The sequence below is a fragment of the Balearica regulorum genome, chromosome 1 (genome assembly GCF_011004875.1).
Source record: "Balearica regulorum gibbericeps isolate bBalReg1 chromosome 1, bBalReg1.pri, whole genome shotgun sequence".
Lineage (NCBI taxonomy): Eukaryota > Metazoa > Chordata > Aves > Gruiformes > Gruidae > Balearica > Balearica regulorum.
The window spans coordinates 205,549,768-205,570,894 of NC_046184.1; the positions used below are offsets into that span (position 1 = coordinate 205,549,768).

The 21,127-nt window shown below is 38.2% G+C and overlaps 1 long non-coding RNA gene across 1 annotated transcript in view; it reads right to left on the reverse strand.

Moving 5' to 3' along the window:
• Positions 1-21,127, reverse strand: part of LOC142600181 (uncharacterized) — a 443,056-nt gene that overhangs the window by 87,475 nt on the left and 334,454 nt on the right. The window contains exon 2 of the long non-coding RNA XR_012833630.1: positions 6,169-6,352. This is a non-coding gene — a long non-coding RNA (uncharacterized LOC142600181). The remainder of the gene's footprint in view (positions 1-6,168; positions 6,353-21,127) is intronic.

Sequence of the window (21,127 nt, forward strand, 5' to 3'; positions counted from 1 at the left end):
GTCTGGAGGAAAGGCAACACTGATTAGCTCAGGTGCAATGTCATACTGAGATCCCTGCATAGCACCGGACCAGGCAGGATTGCCAGCTTGTTCAGTGATGTCTTAGACACCTCAGTATCATTGCATTGTGTAGACATGTCTTAAGAGACCTGAGAGCAATGGAAAGAACAACAAAGTGTGTTTTAGTAATCTACATTCTTATTTTCAGCCCAATTGCTGACATAAACCATGTAACCTTGAAGTGGGTGAGGAGAATGGTGGCACAGGTGGTGTTCTAAATCCTTGCAGTCAGTGGAAAAGCTCTGTTAGAAGCCATGTTTAAGTGGGAGTTTAAATGGAACAGTTATATCAAACAGCAGGGATGATCAAAAACTTCATGTAACCTACTGGAGATGAAGATTGACTTAATATTGTAAAAGAGTCTCTGGATACAAAATTACTCTGAATAAGCTGTTTGGCTCTCTGAAGTAGAATTAAGGAAAGGATATTAAAATCCTGGCAGGCAATAACTATCATTGTACTTGATTATTTGGAGAGATTCCTCAAGGAATTAAATGCTTGCAAATGTTACTGGGCATTTTTCATTCTTATGGGCATGTAATATGTTTAAATTTACTGTAGAGAACATCTTGGTATGTGGTGGCAATCACTGAACTCTCTAGTCACCAAGTATCATGTCACACTGAGTGCACTTTATTCTCAGATAACACACCCCAAAAAAATGGCTGAACCAATTCCAGAAGTCTGACTTTATAAACCTCTGTGAAAAACACCTGCTAATGTTCTTCCTACTGGTACTTCTGAAAAAATTGGGCTGATATGAACCTAATGTGCAGGATCCATCCATTTGGTGAAAAACAAATAGATTGCCCAGAGAGGTGATAGATGCCCCATCCCTGGAAACATTCAAGGCCAGGTTGGACGGGGCTCTGAGCAACCTGATCTAGCTGAAGATGTCCCTGCTCATTGCAGGGAGGTTGGACTAGATGATCTTAAAGGTCCCTTCCAACCCAAACTCCTTTATAATTTATGATAAATATTTCCTATAAAAGGCAATATGACTAGGCAACTAGACTTTCCTATGAAAGGCAACTTTTACTCGAGGCTATGAGCTTGAGTGAAATATTTGGATCTTTTGTTCAGACATTTTGAAGAGAACTTCTCAAATCAAACTGAAAGTTGTCAATACAAATCAGGACCATTTTACATGGGGTTAAAGTGGGACACATCAGAATCACAGAATCACAGAAGGGTTGAATTTGGAAGGGACCTCTGGGGGTCATCTGGTCTGATCTCCCTGGCTCAAGCAGACCCACCTAAAGCAGGTTGCCCAAGACCATGTCCAGACAGCAAAGTTTAGTCAGAAATCACAGTCTGCCTAGTCATCTAGGCCTTTTTATAGTCAGCATCTACAGTGGGACACTCATGACTCCATGGCCTAATGAAAAGTCAGATTCAGCTCCAGACTTAGACACCTGAACTTAGACATCAATTAGACACATCAATTAGACATCTAATATTGACTACAGTCAGTAAAGACCTACTCAAAAGAATTTAAAGAGCTAGTCAGCAGACTATGTAAAGTTATGAGCTTTAGGTTGTCTAAATTCTACTGTCATAACTAGATCTTCACAGAAACACTAAAGACACTTATAGACACTTATATTGCAAACAAATTTTGATATCCAAGTTCAGAGCTGAATTCTAGCCCCTCTCTTCTCTGGGAGAAGTTTTTTTAGTATATTAGATAGTGTTTCCTTTCTATGTTGGTACCTTTTGCACTCTGAAGTCAAGATTTGTTCTCTGATTAGGAAAAGAAAGGCCTTCATAATAATATCTATTAGAAAAACAAACAAACAAGCAAACAAAACCCCCCAAAAACACGTGTGAAAAAAGGAGTCTTCTAAATATAAACAAATACATCCATGAGCAAGAGATTCAGCTGAGCCATTACTTGTGAATTCACAGCTTGAGTATGAAATTGATGCTTAATACTGAATGAGTTTTCTCCATTAGTTGACACACACTGTCCTTTACCCAAATTTCATTACAGTAACACTTTTGTGACCTCTGTCACAGGCAAATTTGGCTAAAATTGGTAGTAGTTATTGGGTAAAATGATCCCATGAGTTTATTTAAGAAATCAATGTAACAAATGAACTTGATAATGTGAATTTCAGTTTCTGTTATCAAGCCCGTCTCAAAAGGTTCTTGACCTTTTCTCTTCTTTACAGTGGTGAAAAATAACTATCTCTTTTTCCTTTTTGTATCTCCCCCCACATTGGCATTCTCATTCTCTGGTGTTGTAGAAGAGAAGGTAAAGAAACCCCTTACAGTTTTCTCACAAAGCAGTTGAGGGCTTTGTTGAAGTTGAGTTGAAACAAGCAAGCAGGCAGTCTCTGTCCCACAGATTGTAGCTGTACGGAGGTTGAAAACAACTGTCTTCATCCTTGGCTTCTTACAGCTTGAATACATGTGACAACAAGTTAGCTCAGGAGGCCCTTACACTCTTAAATGGAATTGGGGAGTCTGTTCTCCTGCAGGGACATATAAGTAGAAAGGTTTTGCTATGCCACTGTCCTAGGGCAATATTTGAGAAAACAGAAAGAAAGCTGATAACAGACAATAATTGAGTTGCAAAAATACCACATCTAATTTGGAAACAGCATTTTGGAAATGACAGAAATGTAATTTTTCAAAATTTAATTTGATGGTTTTACCTAATACCTTTAAAAGTTATTTTGCTGTCAGTAAACATGAGTTTGGACTGCTGTTAACAAATGACCTGATATCTGTGTTTCTGGATGCAAATCTAACCTTAGTGACATTCATTCTCTAGGAAAATTCAAACAGCTTCAGTGAAATGAACATGAAGAAAGAAATCAGTAACTGGATTTTCAAACTGTATCAAACTGTATAGGAAATGGGTCAGGCAAATTCTAGCTTTTCACCAACTAAGGTGTGACTTGAATAGAAAATGAAAAGGTGATGACAATGTGGCTGTAATGATTTTAAAAGCTTCAGAAGACTTTAATATTTTTTTTTCATCATGAGCATTATGGTATTGCACTCCCTAAAAGCCTATTTGTCTTAAACTAAAAGGTAAGATTTTCTTGTAAGTCAGGGGATGAGTGCTTTTCTTTTCTTCTTTTCTATTTTCTTTTCTTTTCTTATCTTTTCTTTTCTTTTCTTTTCTTTTCTTTTCTTTTCTTATATTATCTGTTATTTTGTTCTCTTCTCTTTTCTTGTTTCTTTTGTTTTCTTTTCTTTTCTTGTATTTTGTTTTCTTTTCTTTTCTTTTCTTTTCTTTTCTTTTCTTTTCTTCTCTTTTCTTTTCTTTTCTTCTCTTCTCTTCTCTTCTCTTCTCTTCTCTTCTCTTTTCTTTTCTTTTCTTTTCTTTTCTTTTCTTTTCTTTTCTTTTATTTTATTTTATTTTCTAGTTTCTTTTCTTTTGTTTTCTTTTCTTTTCTTTTCTTTTCTTTTCTTTTCTTTTCTTTTCTTTTCTTTTCTCTTTTCTCTTTTCTCTTCTTTTCTTTTTTCTTTTGTTTCTCTTCTCTTCTCTTCTCTTCTCTTCTCTTCTCTTCTCTTCTCTTCTCTTCTCTTCTCTTCTCTTCTCTTCTCTTCTCTTCTCTTCTCTTCTCTTCTCTCTTTTCTCTTCTCTTTTCCCACCTCTTCTCTTCCCACGTCTTCTTTTCTCTTCTTCATCTCATCTCTTCTCATTTCATCTCTCTTCTTGTCTCTTCTTGTCTCTTGTCGTGAATCTTCTCTTATCTTTTCATCAGCTATAAGATAAATAAAGACAGTTTTCTCATTTTCTCTGCAAAGATAAAACTGAGACAGTGACCCCCAAGGCATGTGAGAGAAATAAAGACAGAAATTTAGGCCAAAGTATTATCAGGTTACAAAGCAAGATAGCAGTCAATGTACAATTATATTTTAGTTGATTTTTTCTGATGACCTGCATATTGTCAAACGGGTTTTGATAGTTGAAGGTGACTGACAATTACTATTGCACAGTTTATGTTCATTATTTCAGGTTAAAGTATTTGTGGTCACACAATTCTGTAAATGAAACATTGAATAAGAGGGCTTTGGTGTCACAATGAGGATATTTAGCAATTTTATGACCTTTGAGTAGTAATAAAAGGGTAAAAGTCAATCATTAAAGCCAGTCTGATTGTATATCGCACAGGCCTTTGGGATGTACAAAAGCAGTCATAGAATCATAGAAATGTTAACCTCTGGAGTTCATCTAGTCCAGCTGCCAATTCAGAGATAAACTACTGTACTGGGTCCAGCTGGGATGGAGTTAACTTTCCTCATAGTAGTCCACACAGTGCTGTGCTTTGCTTTTGTGACTCGAACAGCGTTGATAAGACACCAATGTTTTGGTGCTTGCATAGCATCAAGGCTGTCTCTCCACCTGCCCTCTTAACCCTCAAAGGCTAGTAGGCTGGGGATGGACAAGAGGTCGGGATACTACAGACCATATGATTTAATGGTCAACAATAAAAGCTGAGGGAAAGGAAGCAATGGAGGAATTAATGGTTATGGCATTTGTCTTCCAAAGTGACTCCTACATATACTGAGGCCCTGTTTCCCAGGAAGTGGCTGGACATCTGCCTGCTGTTGGGAAGCACTGAATAAATTCCTTTTTGCTTTGCTTCCATGCATAGCTTTTGTTCTTCTTATTAAACGGCCTTTATCACAAACCACAAGCTTGTCCATCTTAGTTTCTTCCCCTGTGTTGTTGAGAAGGGGGAGTGAGAGAATGACTTGGGTGGGATTCTGGCAGCCAGACAAGGTCAACTCACCACAGCTGCCACCAACACTCGATCAGATCAGCCCTGGCTTTGCCAGCCAAGACACAAAACCCTCTAAGGATGGAAATTCCACTACCTCTCTGAGTAACCTGTTCTTGGGCTGCACAAGTGTCCTACAGATTTTCTTGGTATCCAGCCTGAACCACAAAGACAAAACTTGTAAGTATTTTCCCTTGTTATATTGTCTGCTACTACCAAAACCAATCTGGCTGTAACATCTTCATAACTGCCTTTACTTTTTTCATGTAAATGGGGCATAGCCCCGTGGCCCAAAGAACTGATGTTCATAGATGATACTGCTCCTATAATTTACATTATTCATAAGAATTTGTGGCCAAATTAAAAATGAAATCACTACTAGTTCCCATTTATAGATGTAGCCCAAAAAGATTAAGGTCTGGGTCAAAAGAGGAACTTGTGATACTTAGTGCTGCAATGCCCAAAAGTTAAAGGCCTTTCTCAGTGTAGAACTCAAAATTAAAGCCAAGAATTCCTTACCAAGTGAACAGAAAACTTTCAGGTCCATAGGAACAGGATCCACAATCAGCAGCTAGCAGCTGCTTGTTGAAGTACAGTACATAACTTGTGAAAAAGGGAAAAATAGTATATACTTAGGTCTTCTGAAGAGCAGAGAACACCATAAAGAAGTGAAGAAAGTATTTGATTTCACACAGTCTAGAATTGTTGGTGTGACAGTCTTCTATGAGAAATATATCCAGTACAGTGCTTTTCTCAAATATGTAGATGGATTCGGATCATCTGGGATCCAGGTATCAACTGGATCCAGTTCAAAGCATGAATGGTGGAAATTATACTTGTCATTATACAGCAGTGATCTTCTATGTCTCACTGTGACGGGTTGACCCTAGCTGGGGGCCAGGTGCCCACCAGAGCCGCTCTATCACTGTCCATCCTTCACTAGACAGGGCAGAGAAGGTATAACAAAAAGCTTATGGGTCGAGATAAGGACAGGGAGAGATCACTCACTAATTATTGTCACGAGCAAAACAGACTGAACTGAGAGAGGAAATTCATCTAATTTATTACTAAGCAAAACAGAGTAGAGGAATGAGAAATAAAATCAACTCTTAAAACACCTCCCCCCACCCCTCCCATCTTCCCGGGCTCAACTTCACTCCCGGCTTCAACCTCCGCCCCCCTCAGCGGCACAGGGGGACGGGGAATGGGGGTTGTGGTCAGTTCATCACACGGTGTTTCTGCTGCTTCTTCATCCTCAGGGGTAGGACTCCTCTCATTGTTGCCCTGCTCCAGCATGGAGTCCCTCTCACGGGAGACAGTCCTTCACAAACTGCTCCAGCGTGGGCCTCTCCCACGGGGTGCAGACCTTCAGGAACAGACTGCTCCAGCATGGGGTCCCCCACAGGGTCACAAGTCCTGCCAGCAAACCTGCTCTGGCATGGGCCCCTCTCTCCATGAGGCCACAGGTCCTGCCAGGAGCTTGCTCCAGCCTGGGCTTCCCACGGACCACAGCCTCCTTTGGGTGCCTCCACCTGCTTCAGCGTGGGGACCTCCACAGGCTGCAGGTAGAATCTCTACACCCCCTCATCCTTCCTCCATGGGCTGCAGGGGGACAGCCTGTCTCACCATGGTCTTCACCACGGGCTGCAGGGGAATCTCTGCTCCGGCGCCTGGAGCACCTCCTCCCCCTCCTTCTGCACTGACCTTGGTGTCTGCAGAGTTTCTTACATCTTCTCACTCCTCTCTCTGGCTGGAAAAGCTCTCTCTAACTGTTTTTTCCTTCTTAAATATGTTATCACAGAGGTGCTGGTTGGCTCAGCCTTGGCCAGCGGCGGGTCCGTCTTGGAGCCGGCTGGCATTGGCTCTGTCAGACACAGGGGAAGCTTCTAGCAGCTTCTCACAGAAGCCACCCCTGTAGCCCCACCGGCTACCAAAACCTTGCCACGAAAATCCAACACACTTACATAAATATAAATTTAGGTTCTGTGTCAAAATGAATTCAGTCAAAACTAAGTCAGTCAAAACATAGTTCCTAGTTCATTTCTTTGAACATGCATCTCAGTCTTCTCTCCTAAGAGATGTGCTGTTATTGTTGTTGAAGTCTCTGTTTTATATGAAGCCTAATAGTTGCAGGATTTGCCAAAGAAGCTTGAAAGACTTCTTCAAGCCAGAGCTCCTGTTTACCAGGATAGCAGTCTGCCTGTTGAAGGGCACAGACCCTTCTCTTCCACTTGAAAAGGTGTTTCCAAGGTGTCTTCAAAATGAAGCATTTGTGGGGGCTGTGTGCAAACAAATAAGTGAAATAATTTTTTTATTAGTCTAGTGGCCTAGACAGGCAAAAGGAAATCTGAACTAAGCTATTGTTCTTGGAAAACTGGTGTATTTTTCTTTACAATCAACAACTAAGGAACAAAGATATTATTTTAATCTCACTGTAAATGACTTGCTTATAACACTCAGAAAGATTCTGGCAAAGTCGGTAACTGAGTCTGTATCTTCTAAATGCTCATCTAGTAACTTATTTATAAAATCATCTCTCCTCTTAACCCTGACTGTGTAATAATAATATATTTTCAGTGCATCTGGTTGCAATTGGAATTCCATTCATAAGAAAATTAATATATACAGTTATAATAAGGAAGAGGAAAATAAAATACCTCTAAATTATACAAAGAGAAAAACATTTTTATTTATTTATTTGCTTTTCACAGTGTCCTAACACTAAAATAACCATTTTGTGTATCTCCTCAGACAAAGTGTGAAGCACTGAGAGACTTGTGTACAGAGCTACAGTGCGAAAGCTTTGAATGAAAATGGTGGAATGGCTGTTTTCATTGTTTCAAAGAGTTTCATGTGTCTTGTATTTAACCTTACTTCAACTGTCTCACCAGAAAATAAGCACCTGTAATGAGAATATATATAGAAGATCATGGATACCCGGACCACAGTAGTTATTTAAGCAAATAGAAAAGGAAGTTTGAATTTCAAGTGAATTCCTTCCTTCCTTTATTTGAGGTTGTTAAAAGCTAGACTGGGAGTATTGGTCCTTCATGGAGACATTGAATTAAATTCTCCTTTTAACTGCAGACCAATGAAGTCAAAAAGGACAGCTGATGTATAGATGTAATTCTGAGCACAGTTTAAACTGCTCTGTGAAGGAGATGATACACAAGTGAAAAGCTATATTTTCAACAGGCCCCATGGAAATAGTACAGGCCTTGACTAATTTATGAAGCAAATAAACCAGACTCTTGGATTAATCTTAAGCGTCTTCATCCCCTGTTCAAGATAGTTTTTAATAATATTTCACTTAAGTGTTTACATACTTGCTTTTTTTTCTGGTGTTACTGAATCATCTCCACTCTGAACTCAATGCTATTGAAATCAATGGGCATCTTTTCACCAACTTCCTCGGGGTTAATGGTAGTCTTATTATAATAAAGTTTCTTGTTATCAAGTATACCTTTATAAGGGCAGCACTATAGTGTCAAGAGATTAAGTGACAGTACTTCTTGTTTGTTACTTCGCGTTTCACTTGGTACATCTGTCTGTTTGCCTACAAATATTTAAATACATGTCTGAACATGGGAGTCTTGAACATGAACCATGAAAAGAATAAACTTTATCAAAAGGCTGCTCTGCAGCCTCTGATTACTATACCTATGTTTGCTTCTGCAAAAGCTTTCTTGTCTCACAAACACTGACATCTCTGTTGGAAGTAATTGCTCCCCTGAGCTTGTCAACAGCTTTTAGAAACAAGAAGCTCTGGGGATACAATCCTCCTGGTGCCTGTGAAATAAAATGTTTCCCTCTGAGTTTCCCTCTCTTAAAGAGATCAGGAGCTTTTTAAAGAATTTTTTTTTTTCCTTTAAATTGTAACTCTTTGTTCTATCTGTGATTTAGGTAAGGGAATGCATAGACAATCTATAAAAGCATGTCTGCCAGCATGAGCTGTCACAGCTGCTTCATGAGCTCATCTGGCATAGCACATGTTTGGGAGACCTAGGGACACACCACAGTTCCATTCCCATTTAATGTACTGTACTAATCAGCATGTAACTCTCTTAATTAAAGTAGGTCTGGGGCCATTTTCAGTGGTCCATGTGTGCACAAAATGCACTGCTTCTGGAGCACACCTGCAAATCCACCTAAGGGTACATGTCAGGATAAAAACATGGTCAACTGATGTCAGCTGGAGATAAGTTTAGTTATTCTCCCTTGTCCTTATTTTGTGTTTAAACAGGGTCTTGACTGGAGAGGGGTATAAATAAAACAATGAAGGCAAGGAAGTCTTCTCATGCCTAAAGAAAAAGCAGTTCTGTGGGTCACGTTATAAAGGAGGACTCATAGTCCCATGTAATCATTAACTTTCTTTATCCGTATCAGTAAGCACTTGGTGTGCACTGGCCAGGGAATAAGAGCCTTCAGTTATTCTCCTACATGGCAAAATGCTGTGCTGATATTGCTAAGTCACATGGCAGGCATGATCATTTTACAGAAAGGTGAATGTATTTGAGCTAACAAAGGTCAAGGGACTAGTTGTATTTTTAAAATTTTCTCTGACCCTGATGTCCAATAAATAACCTTTACTGAAGGGAGCTTAGTGCTTGGGACTTTGTGAACAGACCTGTCAGTTGTGTTGAATTGAACCATAAAGATTTGAGCCATACACTATTTTCTGAGCTGCAGCTGGTCCTACAAAATTCATTTCACTTTGTACCATAATTCAGCTACAGTTTGTATTCCCAGAGTTTAAAGACTGGTGCTCACAGCAGGTAGGTTGGCGAGAACACTTTCAAATGTGTTCCTTTTTTTATTTTATTTTTGTATCAGATGTCTTGCATTGCTTAAATAGAACATGTCCATGGTTGTATAGTTTGTAGTTACATCACCCTTCCATTTAATTAAATAGCTTCATTACTTCACCTTTTTTCCCTTACAAAAATGTTTAATTTGATACTGTTTTACTGAGATATTTGACTTTTTTATGGGTAAGAACTAAGTAAAGGATCTCAAAAGACTTTCAGATTTGATTTTTTTAAAGCTTATACTATTTCTGAATATTTGTATGAATAATTTGCCTATATCTTTATCTTCCTGTTATGATATTAGTGGTATTTCTTCCTCTCTATCAGAAGTGATATGCATCTTAAAAGTTCCTCTCACATTGTGTTAACAGTTGTGGTATGTGTTCATTTCCTACATTTTTGAAAGATTCTTAGATGACACATAATGTTTTCTTTTTGTTGTTTCACACATGATATGTTGCAACAAACTCAAAACCACATAGCAGTTGTCATGTAGTACCACCTCAGAACAACCATGTGTCTACTGATGTATAACTCAAATCTACTTTCTCAAAAGTAAGAATGCCATAAAAAAACCCCCAACAACCAACCAACCAAAAAAAACCTGCCCTGGAAATAACAAGGAAAATATACAGATAATTATGAATATTTTCTGTATTTTCCATGAACAGAAGATTTTCCAAAAAGATCTACTGGGGTTTTTTAATTTGTTATCATAAGGTCAAACTTTTTTACCACACGAAAAGTCCAGGGAATCAATAGTTGCATTCTCACATCTACCACAGTCATTGGGTAGAACAGTGGGTTAATGATATCACAGTTTACTGCTGAAAAGATATTTTCCTTCTTTTCATAACATGATATGAAATCTTTTTTCTAATTAGTGAATTGCATAATATCATTGTATAGCTCTCTGTACGATACAGATGGGAAATATTGCCATGACATCTCAACTGCAGCTAAAGATCTTTGGTTTGAGAGAAAAAAGAATAGTGTGATGCTGTGAGGTTTATCCAGACCAATAAGAGGCCTATTGACTCTCTTAAAATGCTGGAAAAATATTGGTCTGCAGCTGCTGGAAAATTCTTTAGCTGAACTTGGCATTAGGCAACACTTGCTCCTCCCTAAGCTCCTGGCAGTTTGGCAGGAAGCACTCTCCACTCCACGGATTCCTTAAAAAAGTTTTGGGGTATTTATTCCCTCAAAGGTGTGTGCACCACTGTAATATTTATACTTACTTTATTGGGGAGACTGTCTACTTTAAGATCTCAGTTCATTCCTCAGTTCACCTCCTCCTCTCAAGATTGGGCAGTCTTCAAGATGAAGAATAGATTTATTAAGCATCACCTAAATTCAGGGCTCCACCCGAAAATCTGTAAAGAGTGGGTAACCCACAAATCAATACATAAGACTGTCTTGGCCTCATTGAATAACCCAGTACTCCTCTAGTTGTATGGCCTGGAAACAAGCCCCATTTTTCTATGTAAATAGCAACATAGTTCTGAAGGCAGCCCTAAGACTTGAAACCTAAACTTAGCCTGGAGTCACCTAGCACTCTGCTGCAAGCTTTAGCAATTTCCCCAGATTTCTGCCTGGTTTCTAAAATTTAAAGATCTCGTCCCCTCAGAATAGCCTATGTTTTCAGTATGATTGTTTTAATTCTTTTTTTCCTCTATTTTTCTCATGTTTACCTTCTGTTTTCAAAACAGCCACAGCTTTGCTGATTCATGTCCCTCCACTTCCCCTGTCTTTCAAAGCTGATTTTAAGAGATCTGTGCAGTTATCCTTGCTGGCCTTCCCTTGGGCTGAATGCCTTGGGTACTTACAGGTTATTATATTTGGGTCAGTCCTACTCAGCCTGACAGTCAGCTATCTTTGTCAAACATGGCCCGTTTAATTAATTCCCTAATCCCAGCTGGAACCTCACTACCTTATACTGAGTACTAAACAAGCCGAGACTGACTTGGTGTCTGGTATATTAACAGCTCTGTGAAGAGACCACACATGATTAATTTTCTATAAAAAAAATGAGAGCCGTGGTAGAAAAGCATTTCAGATACATTTAAGAGACTGCATATCCCTCCCTTGCCATCCTGCTAATTTTCTATTTATCAGAATTCCTTTATCACAATTACATATAATTTACAATAAGCAGAAATTACCTGCTGAAAAGAATAAAGAGTATCTAAAAGTTATGAAAATGCCCCAGATGGACACAAGCAAATATAGCAGTAAGTAATGAGTAAATCAAGATGATTATCAATACAGCAGTAAAAAACACTGATCCTGCCACACAAAGAAAAAGAGGGAACAATCTTAAGAAACGAACACAAAAGAAATTTGAATGCTATTGGAATGTACATATTAGAAGGACTTCAAGGGCTAGAAGCTGAAAACCCAGTAAACTCCCTCTACTACTCCAGATTTGAAATTTAAACTGGGTATTATCCTAAAGCGTTCTGTTTGAAACAGTCTACACAATGATAAAGTCTTGCCTGATAACTTTTACAGTCTGAGTGGTGATGGCATAATTTTTAATGAATTCCTTGGGAGTAAAACAGTGAAAAAACACAGCTTCTAACCAATACAGATTGTGCGATGAATGGCAATGTATTTCCAGAAAACCTCAAGATTTTATGGGGAAATACACCCAGAATATATTCAGATCATGAAAGAAAACAACCTTGCATTGTTTGATAAAGTAGCAATAACAGTACAAACTGTATTCAAAGAAAAGGTCTGATTTCTTTAGTGGCAGCCTTGTCAACCAACCTTACCAACTTACCCTTCCCACTGAAGGTAGTTCCAATCATATCTTTGGGTTTGGTTAGCAACACTGTGAGTCCTGTAATAAGTTAAGTGTGGTGGTGGTGGTGGTGTTATTATAAGTGCAGTGTGCACACAGTAATTATAAGTGCAGCATATGGCTTTTCACTGACTGAGATGGTATTTATGTTAAAATTTCTTATTTACAGAGGTGTTTTACCATAACACATTTTCTTCCCTTTGTTTCTTCTGGACCCAAGAGAATGGATCACACACTTTTGCTCATTTATTTTATTACTAAACACTATTCCAAAAAAACTCAAAGCAAGGTGATTGGAATATGTCATATTTAACTTTGTCTGCTGTCTAATTACATCCTGTTGTCCCCTGTCAGACCCACACTGGGGGTCCAAATTAAAGCTTTGGAAGCACAGGAAGACATTCCTTTAATGTCTCTTTTTCTGGCTCAAGCATGCAGTATTTTTACCACATTTTCTAGCACTAAAAGTGAAGCCAGAGGTTTTCTCTATCTGAAAGGATAATTTAAATGTTTTAGAGAGACAAAGCTTCAGTTACTAATAAATGTATTCATTTTTCCCTGTTCTTTGGTCTGCCCATTCCTCTGAACAGTAAATTAAAAGGAGCAGATGTATAATTTGGGAAGTTTTCCAAATTCTGTTCTGTGGTTTTGGGGTTTTTGGGGTTTTTTTGTTTTGGTTTTGGTTTTTTTTTCCCTAAGTGAAACATTAAACAATGACAGCTGTATACAATGTTCTTCTGTCTATATCAGTTTCACTAAGAATCCTAATTCTGTGCTGCATGCACCATGAATATAATGAATACAAGGGAAATTTTTTGAATATATACTATTTATGGACACTTGGGCATCTGATTTTTAATCAGAGATTTGTAACTATTTACAATGTAGATATCTATATCAGACCTGGTCGTTGAGTATCCCTTTACAGTTTGTGGTGAGAAATAGATATTTTAGGGTGTGACTCACCTCAAGCTAAAGTAAACATTTGAAATATGTTAGATGAATCAGGTACTAAACCATCTATTTCTTTCATAACACCAACTATTAAATACTTTTACTAGTTTCTTCTTTCAAACATCACTTATGAAACTTAATGTTCCAGTTTTGTTTCAATATAATCCTGAACATAATAATCTGAGTACAACATAATGTCCTGTATATAATATAATACAGAATGGAATCATAGAACCAGAGAACCATAGAATCATAGAACCGTGGCATCATAGAATTATAGAATCATAGAATGGTTTGGGTTGGAAGGGACCCCAAAGACCATCTAGTTCCACCCCCCCTGCCACAGGCAGGGTCACCCTCCACTAGACCACGTTGCCCAAAGCCCCATCCAACCTGGCCTTGAACACTTCCAGGGAGGGGGCATCCACAACCTCTCTGGGCAATCTGTTCCAATGCCTCACCACCCTCACAGTAAAGAATTTCTTCCTAATATCTAATCTAAATCTACCCTTTTTCAATTTTAAACCATTACCCCTCGTCCTATCACTACATGCCCCTGATAAAGGGTCCCTCCCCATCTTTCCTGTAGGTCCCCTTTAAGTTCTGGAAGGCTGCCAAAAGGTGTCCCTGGAGCCTTCTTCTCTCTAGGCTAAACAACCCCAATTCTCTTAGCATGTACTCATATGAGAGGTGCTCCAGCTCTCTCATCCTGATATAATGTAGCATCTGTGGTATTTTTATAATAACTATAGAATTATCAGGATGTTCAGTAAAATGGGGCTGTATTCAAAGTTTTGTTAAGCTGACAAGATTCTTTCCTGTGTTCTTTATTGTTGGGTGATGTGTCTCAGTCTCTGAATTAAGGCACCTTTAGGTGCCTAAGGGGTCTAAGTTCAAGGGATCTAAGTTCAGGGACCTAAGTGCCAAAGGACCCTAGTTTAGATTCTGTTCTTCTTAGGCTCCCTTGGTTAGGAAAACTAAGGTATTCATTCAAACAGTGGACAACTTAGAAAACTACAATAAACCTGAGCTAGAATTGAAGTCATCTGGAACTTGGTTTTGATGCATATGCTCCCAAAAGATTAGATGCTCTCTCTACACATGACCAGAAATCCCCTAAAGACTGATGATGTGAGCACTTATCTCAAAATGAAACACAACTAAGGTCCAGAAACTATTTCAGAAGGACTATGTAAATTGCTTGAGGTAGTGCTAACAGAGTGCAGCTAACAGACAAGTGTCTGAAAGGCTGGAAAAGTTAGGCTTTTCCAAAAGGGAGGTTGTGGACAGTTGTAGTCATAGCAAGCAATTTCCCCTTCCCAGCAGTACAGGGTACGTAGGAAAATCAGCATCAAAGGTCATCCTTCCTTTGAAAACAGTCAAAGCATTTTATTTGCCTAAACAAAGAATTAAGCTAAGGTCTGTTTAGACAAATAGCAGAATCACATAATCAATCACTGGACTGACTAGTTCATTCCACTTGTTCAAAGCAAGGTCACCTAGAATAGGTTTTTCAGGACACTGTACTGTTTTTAGTATCTCCAAGCGTGGAGACTCCACAGTCTCTCTGGATAACCTGTTCCAGTATTTTTCTGTATTTCAGCTTGTGCGCATTGCCTCTTGTCCTGTTCACTGGGCACCTCCAAGAAGAGTCTGGCTTCATATTCTTTACTATCTCCATCAGGTATTTACACACACTAATGAGACCCTCTCGAGCTTTCTCTTCTCCAGACTGAACGATCTCTGCTCTCTCAGCCTCTCCTAATAGGAGAGATGCTCCAAGTCTTTCATTATTTTTGTGCTTCAGCACTGGGCCCAGCACTCTAGATGTGTCTCATCAGGGCTGAGCAGAGGGCAAGCATCACATAGAATCATAGAATCGTTTAGGTTGGAAAAGACCTTTAAGGTCATCAAGCTCAACCATTAACCTAGCACTGCCAAGTCCACCACATCCCTCGACCTGCTGGCAACAGCCTTCCTAATGGAGTCCAGGAGGCTTCTTTGCCATAAGAACACATTGCTGGTTCATGTCCACCAGGACCCCCAGGTCCTTTTCTGCAGAATTGCTTTCTCCATCCCTGCCTCGTGCATGTTGCTTATTCCTCCCCAGGTGCAGAACTTGACGTTTCCCTTTTGTTGAACTTCATGAGATTACTTTCTGTGAAATTTTCTCTCCTGCTGAAGGTCCCACAGAATGGCAACACAAGCCGCTGGTGAATCGGACACTCCTCCTAGTTTTGTGTCATCTGCAAATGACTGCTCACATAGGTGCAGATACCAGTCCAATTCTTTATGCTTTTCGACATTTCTATTTAAATTGTTTGTTACCGTGAAGTTCTGGAGTAGCTAAGGAGGATGAGCACCTCCAAGTGATGTGTAACACATGCAGAAGGGATTTTTGTGGTAACACAGCAAGCTAGGATTTCAAACTATGATTGCAATTAACTTATTTATGAAGGTAAAATAATGAAAATAATAAATGCTTTTATTTCTAAGGCAAGATGAGAAAAGAAAGAAGCTCACTGAAGTGTAAAAACTTTCAAACTGCTGAAGCACATCATAGCAACTGCAGAGAAAAGCTCCTATGAGAATGCAAGGGTCTTAAATACTACAGTGATCAGCACTTGATGGTAATTAAATTAAAGATCACTGTTGCAGTGCAGAAAAATCATTATTACTGTAGTATAAGAAATGTAATATCGGCAACTCGGAAGGAAATCTGGAAATATAAGTATTAAAATTATACAATTGGATCTTCTTTTTTATTTATTTTCCATGAAAAACATTTCCAATTTCAAAGCCAAGTGCATTCACAATTCAGAGTATTAGAGTATAAGGACAGTTTTTTTAAAAAACTCCAAGGACTTAAAGCTGAAGAGAAATACTCAAGATAAAAGTGGCTACAAATACAATAAATTAATGAAAGAGATTAACTGGAATGGATCCTGACTGTAGCTCATGTTACTTTTCAAAGCCTACATTTAAATTTCCTCCGTAACATTAGAAACAATTGCAAGTAAAGTAATACTCCAGTAAATCCCAAAGGGAGTTGCTATTTGTGGCAGTTATCTGTGAATAGAAGAATGAAAGCAGAAAGAGAGTTTGGAGAATCCTCATAATGTGATAAAATGTTGTATATAGGAGAAAATCATAAACATTGTGATTAATAGTGTGATTCATTCTTGAGTGAATGATGGTGGGATGAGATGATGACAAAGAAGAGAATACAGAGCAAGAGAAGTCAGGAGTTAGAAAGATGACTTGTTTCCAGGATACCACTTGGTGTAGTAGAAAATATCTTTCCCTGCTTGGTTTTCAGGCACACTTTTCTGCCTATCACCCTCTTCCTGGCAGAGATTGCATCTTCTGTACAGTTTCAGATATTGACGTGGTCACTGCCTGTTCTCTGTCTGAGAAGTAACTGCATCTCTGTGGACACAGCAGCCACTTCTGATATTAGATTAGTTAGAGAGGGTCTATCACTAAAGCACAGTACATGGCTGGCAGAGAAATGAATAATAATAATAACAACAATAAAAAAAATTTAAATAGAGTACTCTTTAAATTAAATTTTTAAGAAACTTTTAAAAATAAAAAAGTAATTTAATTTCAGATTAGTCTATTTTTTCTCACACACAAATACATGCAAAACTACCACTTTTACATGTTCCTATAAGAAAGGGGGTGGGCAAGGAAATTAAATCCTGCAGTTGAAAATAAGGAACAAGAAGGGGAACATATTTTATGAATAATCTATGGAGAGAATAATTGCAGTGGCGGTGGAAATGGTGAGGTCTTGTGCCGGGTTGGGAAGACTGAAAGTGGAAATACATTCATGAAATCAGGAAAAGAGGACTCTCGTTACATTTTTTAAAAGATATAGTTTCCATCCAAGATACATCATCAACAACATCATCATCATCATTATCATCATCATCATCATCATTATTGTTGTTGTTGTTGTTGTTGTTGTTATTATTATTATTATTATTATTATTATTTTAGGCTTGGATTCCAGTTGTGGGTGCAATGTAACACACAGTGATAAGCAGTTTGTATCCTTTAGTGATAACTCAGTGACTGAATATGATTTCTATATTTTTGAATATTGCATAGTATCCAAAATCTTTCTTGCAGTAATAGAAGAGATAGACTGCACGAGTGGGTTGGTTTTGTGTTTGTTTTTTTTTTCCCTGGTAATTTCAGAACAAGTGTTAGCAGACTTCCTGGAGACAATTGCCTATTTACAACAAAATTGTCTTCACAGGTTACTGTTAGGATAAGCTTTCTTTTGGTTGTTGGCTTAATAATTGATCAGTGTTTCTCGTTATCAATGTTATAAGCAAGGGAAAATATTTCTTAGAAAGTTGTTTTGTATTAAGTAATTCATCTTAGATTAGAAATCAGGTAGTATACTGGTGAAAGGTGGGTTTCCTCTTCTACAAATACGTTGTTTGGTGAATGTTATTATTCTCAAGGTTGTCACAGGGAAGAGGATATTGAGGAATGGCACTTTTTTTTGACTGCTGGAAAACTATTTTAGGCATACACCAGAAAATATTCCTTCAATCCCATTTTTACTAGTATGAAATTGGACTACTTTTCTGGCTGAAATGCAGGCCTTTAGAAAAGACAAAAGATTCCTAGTGTCTGAGCAGTTGTTTGGATGGGTTATTCAGTAATGTTCATGAACTGCCTGTGTGCTATCTCCTGTAAAATCTCTGCTTGCTGTGATTTGTGAATACTTTGCACTGTATCGGAGGGAGCCTACACATTTCTCTCAGGGCTATAGATTTCAAATAAGAAAGGCAAAAGAGAGAGCCTCATGAGACACAACGAAGTGCTTCGGTCCTTCCTTGGATTTAGCTCCATACCTCCAAATAGAGAAAGCACTGTTGGCTTCCACTTTAGTTCATTTTCCACTATGACAGGCGAGGATTTATTACAGTACACTTTATCAGTTATTCTGATTTGAACACTGGACATCATTTGTAATGGAAGAGATCCCAAAGGCTGCCACCATCCCTCGTTCTGCAATAAGGTTGGAACAAGTCGCTCCTGATTGTAGAAAGCTGGCTCTAATCTAGCGTTTCTAAAGCAAGATGCTCATTGCAGAATTTTCATTCATTTAATATGACCTCCTGCTGAATGGTATAGTTTTCTGCATTTCTCCTTTGATGATTGCTTTCATATTTACTGCTTATATTAAATACTGTGGTTTTTACAGCTACAGTGTTTTGAAGTTGATTATCACACCAGTAAGTGGCACACAATAACATAATGTACTGATGTGATATTTAGAAGCTAAGGAAACAAATATTCAATTGCCTGTAGAGAAACAGATTCTCTCAGCTTGGTGACCAGAGTCACCAAGGTAAAGATGTGGTCTTCTGTAAATATAAGAGAAGGTACATATGCAAAATTTGACTTTTCTGTTAATATTCATGGTGTACACTGGAAAATATTTTCTGTTGGGTTGCTTATGAAATATATTAACAACGTTAACACCCCATCACGCATATATACATTCTTATTTCAAAAACTGACACTAAATTATGTGTTCCTACTAACAAAGAATGCTGGTAGCCTTTAGTAGCCTTTCAAGCTTTCCCACAGGGGGAAAAAAAAAAAAAAAAAAAGCACAAGCTAAGTCTAAATGACATCACTAGTTGAGATATTTGTAGATGCATTTGAGATCTGTTGGGACACTCTGTGCATGCAATGCTCTGTAGGCTAACAAAATAAGGGAAACGGATGCAATAAGAAGTCTCTCCTTCTGTATTTCTGGGAACTATTTTCCAAGGACAAGTGTGTATTTCTGGCCACAACTCATCAGCTAACCAACGAGAAGCATGTTCTTCATCAGTATCCTCTGGGGTTCTTTTGTAGAGCTGGTTTTGGGGAGTTTTTGGGTTGTTTTGGTTTTTTTTTTTTTTTTTTTCTTTCTAACTGTATTTCCAGATTGAAGTGTCTCCCCATCACCCTGTTGCCATCATCATTTTTTTTTTTTTTTTTTTTAACTTCTGAGTGTTAGAATAGTTGTTAAAATAGCACTCCATTGGCAATTTCATTTCCTCTTTACCATACCAGGAGCCATCTGCTATGCTTGCTTCCCCAAGGACTGCTCAGAATTGAAACTCTCACATATCCTCCATCTGCATCATATTAAGATCTTTAGGATAAATGGCATAACCCACTCACCATAAAAAATGAAACATTCCAGGTCCTCTAGTTGTAACTAATCATTATCATTTGGAAGAAAAGCAGTCTTAAATAAACTTACAACATACCTTGATTTGCAACACATCTCAATACTCTGTATCCTACACTGGCACGTTGTGACCACTGGTGGTAGACTTGTATGGTTTTTAGCAAGAGGGGGTGCTGGGTGTAGGTAGTACTCAGAGTTGGAATATGCATTGGAATAAGTGGTGAAAATACCGTCTCAGGGCTCCAGAACTGCTTGCAACCTTTCAGAGGGTAATCAGCTGTCATTTGTGCCTGAGGCTTAGTAGACAGGAATCTGTGGTTCTGGATATGATCCTCATTGCCATAGCGTTTGAGCATCCATCTGACCATCCTAGACTATTTCTACCTGGAATCTTCCCTGGATATTTGTCACCAGCTTCTGCATTACATTGATAATGAGACTGTTAATAAACACAGTATATGATAAAATTAGAACAGACCTGTACAAAATTCAAAGCATAAGAACAGACTTGAAGTGTTTCAAACAGTGAAGGCAGTCTTACTACTCAACAGAAATTATTTGTACATATGTAAATGTGTATGTCTGTGCATATATTTATATTTATATATACATATAAATGTCATCTATATCAGTATGCAGGTATTTATCTGTTGAGTATTTTTAAGTTTTCATACATGTTGCAAGCATCAGTTTGCTATGAAGGTCGTCTTTTACCAGTCTTTTGGTCTTGCTAACAAACCTAACACCTTTCCACTCCTATTGAGACTGATAAATGTCTGGCCTACAATTTGGGCCAGTGTTGACAAGGAATGAAATTCCTTCTGGAGTGTGATTTGGTGGTCTGATCCAAAATAACCAAAAAATATTTAGACTGGAAGGAGCCTATTGAGATCATCTAATTGAACCCCTCTGCTCAAGCAGGGGAACAGGTTTCCCAGGATCCTGTTCAGTCAGGTTTTGATTATCTCCAAGGATGGAGATTTTCTAACCTCTCCAGGCAATCTGTGCCACTGTTTCACCACCCTCACAGTAAAAAAGTGTTTTCTTGTGTTCAAATGGAATTTCATGTGGTTTAATTTGTGCCCATTATCTCTAGTCCATCCACTGGTCACCACTGAGGAGATTCTGGTTCCTTCTTCATTCCCTCCCATCAGACATTTGTACACATTGATGAAATCCCCCTGAGCCTTCTCTTCTCTGAAAAATGAAAACAGATAGTAAGTTCAAATACAATCTTCATAAGTGAGATTTGCTTTCAGGAAGCTGGAAGCAATCTTCAGAGTTTATAATGGAATAGACAAGCTGCTATGTAATAAAATTTATATATATTAAAAAAAGAAAAAGGACTTGATATGTTTTACAATGAATTTGTAGTAGAGAAAAATCTCTCGCATTAAACTATAAGAGGTAGTAGTACAGTTCAAAGGAAAAATATTAACAAATATCTAGAACTAGCATATATACTGATAATGCATAAAGCAACATTCTTATCTTAACTAGATTCATGACTGTGTGCAGTGCAGCTGGAAAACAAAACAAGACACAT